A 16999-nucleotide genomic window follows, 5' to 3' on the forward strand; every position below is an offset into this window, starting at 1 on the left:
CACTGCTTTTAATACTGAGACCTCCAGTGGTAAGAAGACTGACAATTACATACCTACAAAATCATTTATTGGAGGCTAAAGGCGCTGCAGTCTGGAACCGCAAGACCGCTACGGTCGCAGGTTCGAATCCTGCCTCGGGCATAGATGTTTGTGATGTCCTTAGGTTAGTTAGGTTTAACTAGTTCTAAGTTCTAGGGGACTAATGACCTCAGCAGTTGAGTCCCATAGTGCTCAGAGCCATTTTGAACCATTTATTGGAGGAATAACAAGAAGATTTAGTCTCCGCATCTCTGGGAAAGCGATCCCAGGCAAACATGTATGTAGCAACCCAGTCTGGGAATAGAAGGTAACAGTACCACCAGGGCACGAGCCATGGCCTGTCAGTGTGACGCCACTTAGCAGGGGTATGACGTCACGCACTTCCGTATGGCCAGTGGTAACTCAGTTTCTTTCGCAGTCGTTGCACTACCATTAAATCGCGAATGATAATGGCGCTATATTTCGCTATGATGTTCCTCCGTCCGAACAGTTCGCGGAAGACCCTAACGGTACTGATCTATCGTCGTGTCATCCTGAGCCTGTAGGCGTCACCGAATGCCGATGTGGACGGGCGTGCGGTCAGCACACCGTTCTCCCAGCCGGTGTCAGTGTTCGCCACCGGAGCTGCTATTTCTTAATCAAGTAGCTCCTCTGTTTGCCTGGCAAGGGCTGAGTGCACTGTCGCTTGCCAAAGCGCTGGGCAGACCAGACGCTCATGGATCCCAGTGTGAGCCAAGCACAACAGTGCTTAACTTCGGTGATCTGACGTGAACCGGTGTTTCTACTGCGGCAAAGCCGTTGGCCTGAATCAGATTACTCAGGCTTGTATTTTATTACCCTTAAAACAAAGTACATACTGTTTGTTTTCAAATTTATTGTAGCAGACTTGAAATAAAGAGCATCATTGCACCGAAGTTTTATTTGCGCTGATTTAGTTTTATTATCACGGGTCACGGACCGTTGTCAGAGAAACAAGATTACAAGATTTTAAACTTGTACTATTAAATAATTATTAAAATTCGGCTAAAAACTACCGGTGTACAAGATTTTGGTAACATATGAGATGTAATTCGATAGTGATACAAGCTGTTGCTGAATTTTGACACTGAATATCGGTGATTTAGTAACAATATAGAAATATTGAATGTCATGCTGCTTATGCTTATGTAAGTAGGCTGTTTAGGTTTTCTTATTTGTAACGCCACGTAGCGCTCTGTATGAAAATCACTGGCTGTGCTGTGTGCAATCTGTGGCTAGTTTGCATTGTTATCTGCCATTGTAGTGTTGGGCAGCTGGATGTTAACAGCGCGTAGCGTTGCGCAGTTGGAGGTGAGCCGCCAGCAGTGGTGGATGTGGGGAGAGAGATGGCGGAATTTTGAGAGTGGACGATCTGGACGCGTCTCATTAAGAAAGAGTAAACAATTTTTCTAAGGGGACGTTTCACTTATAGTACAGTTTTGAAGTGCAATGTGTACCGTTGCATTTTAAAGACGAATCCAAACCATTAAACGTTAAAAATATGAACACAACCAGTCGAGCCACAAACATTTATGCCTCATGAAATCTAATATAAATTTCATGAACAGCTTGCTTTTAACGAAGAAAATAAATGAGGTACTCTTGCAGTATTAAGCGTTTGGAAATATTTAGAAGTGACAAACCTCGTAAGAAATGTAAGCGTTTAAATGCGGCTGCTTTATTTTCATACGAAGACAAAAATGGAAGTTCTTAAGCCATTAAATGGCGACATAAATAAAAAGTAGGCATTCTTAGCAAACCAAAAGCAACTTTGAAAACATCTGCCTCAAACATACGGTAACGCTTCCCAAACACTACTTAATGACGGAATGATAAACTACTGCTCAAGTTTATGTCATATGAAAATGAGTCATCTCACACCCAGTGGCAGTACGAAAATTTACTGTTGAGAGTAAATACTGTTTATATATATATATATATATATATATATGAGACTGTGCAGTTATTGAATGACAACTTGAGACTAGGCTATACTAATGGCACTATATGCCAATTTTAAAAAAGATAAAAAACAGTTTTTTGAATGGTCAGTTTTAAAGATGATAGAAACAATTGTTTTGAATTCTATACGAACACCATGTGAAGGAGAAAGCCAACCTGCATGTTTCCAGCATTAAGCGAGAAAAAGGAGACATACGCTTACATCCAAAAGCTAAGAATTATACATCCACAATGACACTACACTACAGACAGAACACTAAAAATGAATTCACAAAGAAGAGAAGCTTCAACATTTGTAACAGTAGATATATAAAGTAGAATATGGAACGAGAATGCGAAATTTTGACATAGCTTAAAACGCTAGCGATTGGGAAATGAAGCAAATACTGACATACAAACATCGGGTACCCTCCAATTAGGCAATCAGAACTGTAAGAGACGTATCTGAGAATGATCAGCAAAACATTGGACAAAGAACGATTGTAAGATGACAGCCCTCTGGCCTATGACCGAGAAGGAGGCCTGACAGCGCACAAGAAGCAGGAATGAGCAACGCGGCCGCTGTGCTCGCGCCTAGCACTGAATCAGCACCAATCACACACGTGTATCAACACATAAACTTACGTCATACTCTGAAATATCAACAAAGATTTCTCAAAGAGGAAAAGGAAAGAAGACTAGGAAATAAGTAATTGCTTGATTTGTTCTTGATTTACAGATCACTGAAGACAGATAAAAGTTCATGAATTTACAAGATTCATATCTTTGTAAATGAATGCAGCACAGATAAAAAAAAGGCAAAATAACGAAAAATAACAATCCAATTGCAGTACTGCAGATTTATTAAGTATTTTTGGCAAAGGTAATCAATTACTTGTGTTTCTTGTATTTTTGGTATTTGTTTAAAGAGCAGTAGCGTAGATAAAATTAATACATAAAATCCCAATGCAGCATATGCAGTAAGAGACAGAGACAAAAAAAGAGGGAGCGTAATTTCGATAGCTAAAAATAAAAACAAAAGCAAGAACCCAGTTCCAGAAACACTCTACCACTTAAAATCTGCACGTTCACACGATCCAGTAATCCTATAGTATTAGGGAGTAAATAACGATGCTTCCTTTGCAATTAGTTTTTTGTTGTTTTGGTCTTCCATTCGAAGACTGATTTGATGCATTCTCCACGCCAGTCTATGCTGTGCAAGCCACTTCATTTCCGAATAGCTGTTGCAACTTACATCTTTTTGAATATGCTCACTGTGCTCATTTCATGGTGTCCCTCCATAATTTTTACCACTCACACCTCCCTTCAATACGAAATTTGACGATTCCTTGATGTCTCAGTATGTGTCCTATCAACTGATTTCTTCTTTTAGTCAAACTGTGCCATACATTAATTTTTCCCCAGTTTGATTCAATACCTCCAAAGAAGTTGCTCGATCTACACATCTTAAGTTCAGCATTCTTCTGTAGTACCAAATTTCAAAGGGTGCTTGTCTCGTCTTGCCTGAACTGCTTATCGTCTACGCCTCACTTCTGCACAAGGCCACACTTCAGACAAATACCTTCAAAAAAGATTTGCTAACACTTAAATTTGTATTTCATGTTAACAAATTTCTCATTTTCAGAAATTCTTTTCTTGCGATAGCCAATCGGCATTTTATATCCTCTCTTCTTTGTCTGTCATCAGTTATTTTGGTACCTATTTACAAAAATCTACTACAAATTTTAATAATTTTTTTAAAGACTGTCAACGTTGGAGAGGAGCGATCTGTCGTAACTTTTTTTTAAAGAATGGATTAAAAATCCTCGCAGTCAAGATTTCAAAAGTATTTTTTGGGATTACTAGTTTCGCCTGCTCACGAGCCATCTTCAGATCATAAAAGCAGTCTTGATTAGTGTAACTTCCATAACGGCTTAACACATCGTCGTAAAATTTTTGAGAGACGACATTCCTACAGAATGTATAGGTGGAATAATTTGACATATCGTTTACATACAGTCAGTTAGTACGAAGGTCAGAAAGCTTAGGCGTCACCTCGTTAAAGTTTAGTAACTGATTTATTTAATCAGTATTTATGTCGTCTCGTAGCAGAGATCATCGTACGTACAACAGATGGGAGATCGGTGTGCCTCCCTACCGCATCGCAATACGCCAGTAGCAGAGATTGGCAGCTTGTCCATTAGAGTCGCAGAGGACAGGTTGGTAGTGAGTATAGTTAGTTGTAGAAAGCACTGTGCGAGCGTTCCTAAACTAGGATCCTGCTGGTGCCGTGTATGGCGAGAAGGTATAGAGAGTATAGTAGATTGGTACATGAGTTCGTAGCTTTTTTGCTTTGTATGTTGGTATTAGGATTGCTGTGGGTTCAGGTATCAATTGTTATTCTTTATTTGTAGTTCACTGTGACTATTTGAGTTTGCATGTTTTTATTTTGTCTTTTGGTGATGATGAGTGGAGCTGTGGACCCTTGAAAATAGTATCAAGTGGAGAAATCGGTACATTTCTGACATATTTTTCAGTTTGTGTTCAGTGGAGGGGTGACAACAGCGGAGGCAGCCAGAGCCCTTTGCACCGTGTGTGGAGATAATGCCAACGGACAGAGCACGACAAGAAAATGGTTTTCTCGTTTTAAGGAGGATCTTTTGACATTAGTGACTCTCCACGTTCAGGAAGACCTTCGGGGTTTGATGAAGATCGTTTAAGCGTATTAATCCAATACGATCCACGTCAGTGTACTAGAGAACTGGTAAATGTTATGAACTTTGATCATTCCACCATCATGCGAAATTTGCATGCAATGGAGAAGGTTTAAAAATCGTGTGTACAGATACCGCATGTTCCAAGTCAAAATTACAAAAATTGGCGGATTGCCATATGTGCATCTTTGCTTGCTCGTCGTCAACTGGCTCGTGAACAACACTGACCATTCCTATCCTGTGTCGTTTCTGGTGCCGATAAATGATGTCTTTATGCTAACACAAGGAGAAGAAAGGAATGGTTGAGCCCAAACAAAGCAACAACTTCCCGTAAAAAGAACTGCAAAAATGTTCAAATGTGTGTGAAATCTTATGGGACTTAACTGCTAAGGTCATCAGTCCCTAAGCTTACACACTACTTAACCTAAATTAACCTAAGGACAAACACACACACCCATGCCCGAGGGAGGACTCGAACCTCCGCCGGGACCAGCTGCCCAGTCCATGACTGCAGCGCCTCAGACCGCTTTTTTTAAAATTAATCTCATTTTGTTCGTTGTATCTGCTCGGGGCAGACGTCGCAAGACACCCGTTTCAGTTCGTCGTTGCTCTACTAACTCAGTTTTTTTTTTTTTTTTTTTTGTTACAGAGGGCAACTAACCCCCTGACCGAACACGCTGAGTTACTTACGGTGCCGGCAAAAAACTCATTTTTGTTCGCTTTCGTTAGTTGCATCTGCTCGGGGCGGACGTCGTAAGACACCCGTTTCAGTTCGTTGTTGATCGATTAACTCAGTTTTTTGTATTACAGAGGGCAGCTAACCCTCTGACCGAACACGCTGAGCTAGCGTGCCGGCTTAAAGTGATCAAATGTGTGTGAAATCTTATGGGACTTAGCTGCAAAGGTCATCAGTCCCTAAGCTTACACACTACTTAACCTAAATTAACCTAAGGACAAACACACACACCCATACCCAAGGGAGGACTCGAACCTCCGCCGGGACTAGCCGCACAGTCCAGGCTTGCAGCGCCTAAGACCGCTCCGCTAATCCCGCGCGGCATAGGCTAATCCCCCGCGGCTAAAGAACCTGCGCGCATCCACAAAAGATAACGCTATGCATCTGGTGAAATAGCGACAGTGTGGTGTACTACGAATTGCTTCCCCGAGGTGTAGCCATCACTACTCACATTTTTTGTCAACAACTGAGACGTGCTCAGACACAATCCAAGAACAAAGACCAGGAAGTTTGCGTGAAGTGATGCTACTCCACTACAACGGCCGCCCGTATTCTGCTAGACTAACAAAAACATTATACAGGAATTAAGTTGAAAAGTCATTCCGCACCCACCTTATTCATCTGATTTTGCGCCATCAGATTTTCATCCTTTCCGCTCTCTATCTAACAACCTTGAAAGAACTTCCTTTCTGGATGGAAATGCGCTCCGAACATGGCTCCATGTGTTCTTTGGCTCAAAACCACCTGATTTCTATAGTCTCGGAATGGAAAAGTTGCCCCAGCGTTGGCATCCTGTTGTAAATAGTGGAAGAGGAATATACTGTTTATTACCAAAGTCTCTGTTACGTGTGTCTGTTGTGTTTATTAAAATTATGGAAAAAACGCAGAAGCAAATATGATGCAACACGTGGCAGCAAGCGTAACTCAGGCGCGATTAATTCTGTGGCTCGTTGATTACATAAGATGGTAGTTGTCGATTTAATGAGCCGAGAGTACAAGTTGTGTGTATACAACAATTTTATGATACTCTGAAAGTGCTGCAGAGATATTAATTTATAAAAACGATTGAGGAAGCTATAATCAGTCTAACTTAACCGAATGACAACTGAAACTAGGGGATGGTACTCAGCTAGCTCTGCAGCACGCCAAATAGTCAATCGACTTGTAAGAGCATTTTGGTAAAATAGCTCTGTCGGTAGAGATAATGAAGTTATAATTCGATAATAACATTAATAACGTCCATCACTTTTCAGGAATTTGTTTTTTTTTTCGCAAAGCAATAAACGAGATTTGCTGGCATCCCGACTTTAACTGCTTTTGTAGATGTTACAGCCCACAAAATAATTTTAAGCCTCTTATTTTAGAAACATGGCGGTAAACGGCTTTATCCTCTGCAGCGACATCGGGAGCAAAATTGAGAAATAAGTGATTTTTAATCCGCTTAGAATTGATTGAACGAGCTGCAAGCAAAAATGTGAGCAACAAACCTGCGGTCCCATGGCCCACGATTTCAGCTCTATCATAGGTTTTTGTCTGCATTTAGCCTGAGGGAGATGTGGGTGGTGAAGGAAAGAAAATATTTCTTGCACGAAAGTGAGAAATGAGAATAAAATGTGTTGTTCACCTGCAACCTCAAGCAGTTATGAATATTAACAGATCCTTCACAGTATGTACATTTGATATTAAAATTCATCATCAATAGCCCATCGCATTATGAGAAGAACAGCTAAAATAACAGAAGAAAAAGTGAACTTTATTACTCGTTGCTAAACCTGTCAGTGGCTCAGGAAAGAGATAAATATGCCTTACGTTCCCATGTAAACAAACGTATATGCGGCCTATAAGCTGAATCGTTTCGCATCATTTCAGTTCAAAATGGTTCAAATGGCTCTGAGCACTATGGGACTTAACATTTGAGGTCATCAGCTCCCTAGAACTTAGAACTACTTAAACCCAACTAACCTAAGGACATCACACACATCCATGCGCGAGGCAGGATTCGAACCAGCGACCGTAGCGGTCGCGCGGTTCCAGACTGAAGCGCCTAGAAGCGCTCGGCCACAGTGGTCGGCACAAAAAGGTCATAAAAACAGAAGCTCACTCATCAGAACTATACTGCAGATTTACTATCATTTCAGTAAAAAACTGTGCAAAAGATGAAAGTTAATGTAAATAACTAACTAAATCACGACTGCACTATGCCATTATCATTGTAGGGAATTCTTCAGACGTAAAAGGAACTTCGGGCGTACCCCGAGGAAGTGTTATAGGTCCACTAACTTGCACAATATGTTAGAGGATGTCTTTCCTAAGACTCGTAAGGCGCATTTTCTCTGGTGTTTCGGCAGATATTTGCAATTTCGTTTTTGCGAAGTATGTAGATAGAGTCAACATAGAAGAATATTGCTCGTCACGTCTTTCATGCGATGCCCAGCGTCGACGGAAGCGGCGGTTTGTTTCCCGTTACGCAGAAAATGATTTTCAAATCGAAATTTTACCTGTCCATTCGACAGATTGGTCCCCAATTAGTTTACTGCGGCACTCGTTTAATTATCACGTATTAACAGGAACAGTAAAACACGAAGAATAACTATTACTCCAGCAGCGAGGGTACCGCCAGGCCCGCGCTGACTGCTATCGTCATAATCAGCCGACTCCAGTGTCAGACGCTGCAGGAAAGGCGTTCCGTATCACGGAATGGTGTACTGTTAAAGTTCCAAGAGCGTACGTTCGTAGCGGAATCAACAAATATATTGCTTCCTTCTATGTACAACTCGCGAAAAGACGAACATAAAATTACGGAGATCTGAGCCCACGCATAGGCTTACCAGCAATCGTTCTTTACGTAAACTAAGCGCGACTGGAACGGAAAAGCGACAGTGGTGCACGATGTGACAGTGGTACTCGAGGTACACTCCGCCTCACACCGCAGGATGGCTACCGGAGTATAGACGTAGATGTAGATGTAGATGCAAAAGAGAATTTATATTAACAATTGCACCACCTTATGCAGTAACACTCAGCAGGTTTAATGTGCGCCGTCTGATGTCTCTACACGTCACTTTTGAGGAAAGCACTGATATACACTACTGGCCATTAAAATTGCTACACCACGAAGATGACGTGCTACAGACGCGAAATTTAACCGACAGGAAGAAGATGCTGTGATATGCAAATGATTAGCTTTTCAGAGCATTCACACAAGGCTGGCGCCTGTGGCGACACGTACAACGTGCTGACATGACGAAAGTTACCAACCGATTTCTCATACACAAACAGCAGTTGACCGGCGTTGCCTGGTGAAACGTTGTTGTGAAGCCTCGTGTAAGGAGTAGAAATGCGTACCATTACGTTTCTGACTTTGATAAAGGTCCGATTGTAACCTATCGCGATTGCGGTTTATCGTATCGCGACATTGCTGCTCGCGTTGGTCGAGATCCAATGACTGTTAGCAGAATATGGAATCGGTGGGTTCAGGAGGGTAACATGGAACGCCGTGCTGGATCCCAAAGGCCTCGTATCACTAGCAGTCGAGATGACAGGCATCTTATCCGCATGGCTGTAACGGATCGTGCAGCCACGTCTCGATCCCTGAGTCAACAGATGGGGACGTTTACAAGACAACAACCATCTGCACGAACAGTTCTACGACGTTTGCAGCAGCATGGACTATCAGCTCGGAGACCATGGCTGCGGTTACCCTTGACGCTGCATCACAGACAGGAGCGCCTGCGATGGTGTGCTCAACGATGAACCTGGGTGCACGAACGGCAAAACGTCATTTTTTCGGATGAATCCAGGTTCTGTTTACAGCATCCTGATGGTCGCATCCGTGTTTGGCGACATTGCGGCGAACGCACATTGGAAGCGTGTATTCGTCATAGCCATACTGGCGTATCACCCGGCGTGATGGTAAGGGGTGCCATTGGTTACACGTCTCGGTCACCTCTTTTTCTCATTGACGGCACTTTGAACAGTGGACGTTACATTTCAGATGTGTTACGACCCGTCATTGGATCCCTGCGAAACCCTACATTTCAGCAGGATAATGCACGACTGCATGTTGCAGGTCCTGTGTGGGCCTTTCTGGATACAGAAAATGTTCGACTGCTGCCCTGGCCAGCACATTCTCCAGATCTCCCACCAAATGAAAACGTCTGGCCAATGGTGGCCGAGCAACTCGCTCGTCACAACACGCCAGTCACTACTCTTGATGAACTGTGGTATCGTGTTGAAACTTCATGGGCAGCTGTACCTGTACACGCCATCCAAGCTCTGTTTGACTCAATGCCCAGGCGTATCAAGGCCGTTATTACGGCCAGAGGTGGTTGTTCTGGGTACTGATTTCTCAGTATCTATGCACCCAAATTGCGTGAAAATGTAATCACATATCGGTTGTAGTATAGTATATTTGTCCAATGAATACCCGTTTATCATCTGCATTTCTTCTTGGTGTAGCAATTTTAATGGCCACTACTGTACTTTCTGTTTCTTGGCCGCCGGCCGGAGTGGCCGAACGATTCTAAGCGCTGCAGTCTGGAACCGCGCTACCGCTGCGGTCGCAGGTTCGAATCCTGCCTCGGGCATGGATGCGTGTGATGTCCTTAGATTAGTTAGGTTTAACTAGTTCTAAGTTCTAGGGGACTGATAACCTCAGGAGTTAAGTCCCATAGTGTTCAGAGCCATTTGAACCTTTTTTTTTGTTTCTTGGCTAATTTCTAGGACAGTCTCCACTATATCGATTGATATCGGGTCATATGAATACTTCAGAGTCATTTTTGGATATTCTCATACGAATTTCGTCTTTTTAACTACATTCTTCCTTCCCTATGCTACATTGTAAGGTGACAGGCCAATCTATTCAGGATGTCTAAATGCAGTCTACCAGTCAGATACAGCAGGTATACACAGTTCAGGGGATCTCCACTTGTTTCAGAAGGCACACGAGGACAGGGGAGACGTAAGTCCAGAGGGGTATCACTCCACGACCCTCGAGATTTCGTCGGCGATGCTTCAATTTGGGAACGTCTACCTGTACTTCGTGGATCCTGTGACACATCACACCAACTGTCCCTCTTCCTGCTGCATTCGCGAGGGGTGCGCTGGAAGAACGATTGCTGCTGAGCCTACATAAGGGCTGCAGTTGCTCTGATTTTGCCTTCTTGACGCTTTCGCGAGGCATGTCAGGGAGGAAGAGAGAGATTGTTTGATTCTTAGAGAAGCCACGTGGTGAGGCACAACGCCCTCTCTTGTAGCGTCGGCTGCTAGAGTTCAATGGACATATCCGTGACGCTCTCGCCCTAGCGAAACGAACCGATGACAATACACGCTACTCTTCTGTGTATCTTCCCTGTTTCCTCTATCAGTCCTTCCTTGTAAGGGTCCCGTATTGAAGAACAATACTCAAGCATCGGTCGAACGTGGGTTTTGGAAGACACTTTCTTTGCGGCCGCATTACGGTAGCATCTGCTTTGCTACAGCTAAATACCTGGGGACATTCCAAATTAGGTCGCTCAGCTGTTATTCGGCTGCTCTTGACGAGATAATAATTCGAGTGTCCAGCCCCGGGCCCCCGAGCAATGTGAAGTACGCCTGGTCGCCTATTGCTTGTCCAACACAAGGACTCGCATTCTGGTTCAGATCCTCATCTAGCCATCCACAGTTATGTTTTTTGTCGTTTCCTTAAACTGATCAAGGCAAATTCCGTGATTATCTATATTAGTAAACGGTTCACACGGTTCATTTCACCCACTACCTGCTACAGGTTGTCTATCTAATGGCTTACAGGGACAACAAAATTTTGATTTTCAGTATTTCATGTAAATGCTGAGCAAACTTAAAAATTTAAAATACTATCATAATCTATTCATTAAGAGGTATAGCTTTAAGAAAAAGTATAGCACAATGAGACACGTATCGTAGTTAGAAACTGTGTGTATGTCTTGAGTAGAGTTGTAAACTACCATAGACTACTACGGTAGTTTTCCTAGTAGCTTCGGTCAGTTAAGGTCGAACCGGTGTTACCTTTACGTTACGTGCGTGTGTTGCTTACCTGTTGGGCGATGCCTCATAATGTTCTCTTTCTTTACATACACTACGTGATCAAAAGTATCCAGACACCCCCAAAAACATTCGTTTTTCATATTAGGTGCATTGTGCTGCCACCTACTGCCAGGTACTCCATATCAGCGACCACAGTAGCCATTAGACATCGTGACAGAGCAGAATGGGGCGCTCTCCAGAACTCACGGACTTCGAACGTGGTCAGGTGGTTGAGTGTCACTTGTGTCATTCGTCTGTATACGAGATTTCTACACTCCTAAACATCCCTAGATCCACTGGTTCCGGTGTGATAGTGAAGTGGAAACCTGAAGGGACACGTACAGCACAAAAGCGTACAGGCCGACCTCGTCTGTTGATTGACAGAGACCGCCGACAGTTTAAGAGGGTCCTAATGTGTAATAGGCAGACATCTACCCAGACCATCACACACGAATTCAAAACTGCATCAGGATCCACTGCAAGAACCATGACAGTTAGGACAGTTAGGCTGGAGGTGAGAAAACTTGGATATTATGGTCGAGCGGCTGCTCATAAGCCACACATCACGCCGGTAAATGCCAAACGACGCCTCGCTTGGTGTAAGGAGCGTAAACATTGGACGATTGAACAGTGGAAAAACGTTGTGTGGAGTGACTAATCAGGGTACACAATGTGGCGATCCGATGGCAGGGTATGGGTATGGCGAATGCCCGGTGAACGTCATCTGCCAGCGTTTGTAGTGCCAACAGTAAAATTCGGAGACGGTGGTGTTATGGTGAGGTGTTTTTCATGGAGGGGGCTTGAACTCCTTGTAGTTTTGCGTGACACTATCACAGCACAGGCCTACATTGGTGTTTTAAGCACCTTCTTGCTTCCAACTGTTGAAGAGCAATTCGGGGATGCGATTCCATCTTTCAACATGATCGAGCACCTGTTCATAATGCACGGGCTGTGGCGGAGTGGTTACACGACAATAACATCCCTTAATGGACTGGCCTGCACAGATTCCTGATCTGAATCCTATAGAACACCTTTGGGATGTTTTGAAACACCGACTTCGTGCCAGGCCTCACCGACCGACATCGTTACCTCTCCTCAGTGCAGCACTCCGCGAAGAATGGGCTGCCATTCCCCAAGAAACCTTCCAGCACTTGATTCAGCGTATGCCTGCGAGAGTGGAAGTTGTCATCAAGGCTAAGGGTGGGCCAACACCATACTGAATTCCAACATCACAGACGGAGGATGCCACGAACTTGTAAGTAATTTTCAGCTAAGTGTCCGGATACTTTCGATCACATAGTGTATGCAGTCAGTGTCTCATCAGATTCTCCTAAAAACCGGAAGCGGTGAACCGTCTAGAAAGTGAGTGAGGACATATAAAGAGCCGGGTAACTAACAGAGCATTTTTTTTTTGCTCTATATGATTATCCTCGTTACTTAAGAGTAAACAGTATTTATATCAAAACTGAAGCTGTCAATGTTTCATTCAGGTTTTATTCGAAAATTGTTAATTTGTAACGTGAAACAGAGGAATATTACTGTAAAAATAAAGAAAACAATAAAAATTTATCATATAGCTACAGAAGACGAAATTGCTTCAACAAAAAGGTAAAATAAAAACAACACAAAATAAAAACATATCAAACATTGCTCAATACTTCGTCGAACGAAATAGTAGTAGATTCCCTCTTATAGACGAAGTGTGAAGGAGGAGGAAGTTGATTTTTGTGGACGAAAGGAGGTAAGTAAGTAAGAAAGGAATAGATAATTATGTGAGAAGGAGATAGTCATGTTTAATTTGTTCCGTCGAGCACGGTGAACAAATAACTGGGGAGATACTGTGAGGGGAATATGTGAAGCATATATGATATGTGGAAAGTACGACAAACTGATATTGAAATAAGATATTAGGGAAATAGATATAAGAAGTCGTTAGGAGGTAATAATTAGGAAAAAGAATGGAAATATTAAGCTATGAATGAAACATGTTATAAGAATAGAGAAAAGAAAAGAGATAAATTGTATTTTGAAGTTCTGTTACAGCTAATACCAAAAAAGTAGAGATTGCAGAGAAAAAGACGCGGGAGTCGGAGTCAAGGTGCGAAGTTTTCAAAATAACATAATATGCTTGTAGTTAGGAAACTAAAAAAGAGGTAATGGCAGAAATTCATTCACTTACTAACCGTCATCACCATCATTTTCACTCTTACTCTCCATCGTGATGATGAGGAAACCATGATCTTTATATTAAGAAAATAGTATGGGGGGAAAAAATGATGAATATGTAAAAATAGCGAAAAGAAAAAGATTTTTTTAAATAATGTAAATGATAACATTTGTAAAATACTTACAATTGTTAATGTTTGTAAAGTTTGTAGTGGAATTTAAGGGAGTAAGGGTTATATTAAGATCTATAACGATATCAGAGGAAATAGAGAATAGGGGGGTGTAAGGAAAGTAAGATTATCAAATCAGGGACAAACATTATATTACATATGAAGTCAGCAGACAAGATGCAGCATCATTGCGGCCAGATCGACGGCGCCGCGCGCGATTAGCCGAGCGGTCTTAGGCGCTGCAGTCGTGGACTGTGCGGCTGGTCCCGGCGGAGGTTCCGAGTCCTCCCTCGGGCATGGGTGTGTGTGTTTGTCCTTAGGATAATTTAGATTAAGTAGTGTGTAAGCTTAGGGACTGATGACCTTAGCAGTTAAGTCCCATAAGATTTCACACACACTTGAACACACACACACACACACAGATCGACGGCAGGACTGAGGAGAGCAGTTAGGCGTGAGAGGAAGGGACACTGAGTGTGAGTGTCTGGTACGTCAGCTTACGAGATGACGAAAGAAGAGGCCTTGGTGAAAGCAATGTTCCTAGAGGATAACACCTCTGGGCAAAAATTTTGAGAGCTACAACGGATCCTGGATACAATCAACATGTACCATGAAGTGAGCTTTACTTATATGTAAGGAACATACAAGCTTCATAACAATGGTTTTGCGAAAGTGTTAGATACTTGGCGTTTATATCACGAACTGTTTAAAAGCAGCTTGTGGAAAAATAAAGGATGTCCACCGAACCTGAAAGGAGGCGGACATAGTACAACACGGACGAGTAAGAAACGCATTTCTGTAACTCAAAGTACAGAATAGCTGAAACTATCTTCAGACCATATGGAATTCAACAACTGTGAAACAATCCCTGAACACTCATGGGACGGAGCGAGAAAACGAGGAAAGGCTTTTCAATCTATCTGTATGAACAACAGGTTACAGTAAAGAATACACAACAATTTCAAAGAAGACGCCATAAGAAAGGATATACGATAACGACGTTAAACTGGTCTCAATCCCAATTTCCGATCCAGAGAAGAACGAAGACACAAGTGAGAAGACAGCAAGATGCACCAAGAACAGAAGATGTAACACAGAAGATTTGGAAGAAGGAAGAGCCTGGGCCAGAAGAGATCAAGAAACCTTTTCAAATCCCTTCCCATATAAGATCCTTATTGTATTTAACTAACAACGAGAATCCACTGTTCTAACAGTATAAATATCCGATATTCCTTATGGCAAATTGCAACACCTTCAAATGTCATACCGAGAAGGGGGAGATGACTACTCGTATAGAAATCTACAGGTGAATTGACCCTCAGTGAACCGGCATAAAGATTCGACGAATGATGAAGAAAAGTTTTATGCTGCTAAATATGAATCTTCAATACGTCACCATGGGCATATGCAACCTGGAACAAAGGAATCACGAATTCACAGCATGCTTAGACCTTCAGCAACCTCACTCTCTCTGCACGAAGAAAAAGTGAAAATTTCAATGAACCATTTTAAAAATGTAGGAGAAAGAACTGTCTGTGATAGAATACAATCAGAACAAATTGATAAAAGATAATTTTGATAGTGTTTGAAAATATTTGAATTTGAAAACTATTATGTTTTAGCAATAGGTCTTTATTATCGATGTTCTTTTTAAAAATTTATCTTGACATATCAATAATATTTCCCTGAATTTATATTTTTCAACATGTTTAAATTAAGAAAACCTAATATTAACATTTTTGGGAGGTTGAGATTCTAGTGTGTAATGTTTGCATCAAAAATATAGGATAGATAAATATGAATGGGTTTAGCTATTCCATGATGTCAATGTAAATTTTGTAAAGTAATTAGTAGGATTAGAAATTTAATATGTTTGTGAAGGTCAAATCTAAAAATTTTTGTAAAGTTGTAATGCATAGAGCTAAGATTTTTGGGGGATGTATACATGATAATGAATAGGATTAAGTCTGTAAAGTCATGGGAGGTTGAGTTTAGAATTAAATCTAAAAGCTTTATTGTAAGAAATGAAAATTTCGTAGATAATGGTTGATATGAAATCTAGAGAAAAGTAAAATTTATTATAAAAGAGGGGAGGATAATGTTAAATGAAGGTTTCCTCATCTTCATTACATATCCATCATCATTTAACAAAAATTAGGTAAGCAAAAAACCGATCAGTCAATGAATGTTAAATTTTAAAAGAAAAAAGAAAATCTCTTGAGGGTCCTAATCTGTAGATAGGAAATCAAGTACAATGTAAAATAAAATAAAAAAATAAGTAGACTAGATCGAACCACTGTGTAAAGTATACAAAATATTAAAATAGGAAGTTGGTCAGTGAATATGTCAATTGCTACACTCAACAGTTGCAACTGAGTTTGCACTGACTTCAGTCAATTTCTCAGCCACTGATTGACCCAGCACAAAACTGAATGGGGAAGGAGGAGGATATGTAAGGTGGCGGAATAAATGAAGGTCAGTTTCGCACCTTATTAAGAACTTTATACATCGCAACGGGAAGGTGAATATGACACCTAACTTAATTCGGCAGCAATGAGCAAATTTGCCTATCAGTAAGTAATGCAAAAAGGGATGGCACTCAATCGACGGTACTAACACACCGATCCTATGTAATGCATGCCTATGAGCAGAAGGTGCAACAAGCAGCGAGAGGAAACGTTTTGATTTGGAAGCAAGGGCGGGCAGAGGCGAATGCCCCGTGCCATAGGGGGTACCACGGAAACCACTTAAGGGGCGTCCCAGGCGAGAGTCAACGACCGACCAAGGTGACTCAGACGGAAGAGAAAGTAACGGGCCAGGCCACCAGGAGGAGGACAGAAAAAGCTTTAGAAAACTGCGTTTCAGAATTCCAAATCTATACGAACAATACCGGTGACGCATTCGATCACATGAACTGCGAATGGTACAATCGTGATAGACACATGTAACTTTTCAGGCGTGTGGAGCGGACACAAAACGTCCGACTGGCGGAAACGCACTGGGAAGGAGTAAAGGCTGAGATTTCGATGCAGTTTAATGGTAGGACCCTTGCGATTGGTAGAGAGAGTTTCCACAAAATAAGAGGAACACTCCTATTGGTCTAAAGAAGCTGTGATGTGGAGAATGAAAAAACCCAAGTGGGGAGACATTTCGGAAGACAAGACGGAAATTTT

This window comes from Schistocerca serialis, chromosome 3 (assembly GCF_023864345.2).
Source record: "Schistocerca serialis cubense isolate TAMUIC-IGC-003099 chromosome 3, iqSchSeri2.2, whole genome shotgun sequence".
Lineage (NCBI taxonomy): Eukaryota > Metazoa > Arthropoda > Insecta > Orthoptera > Acrididae > Schistocerca > Schistocerca serialis.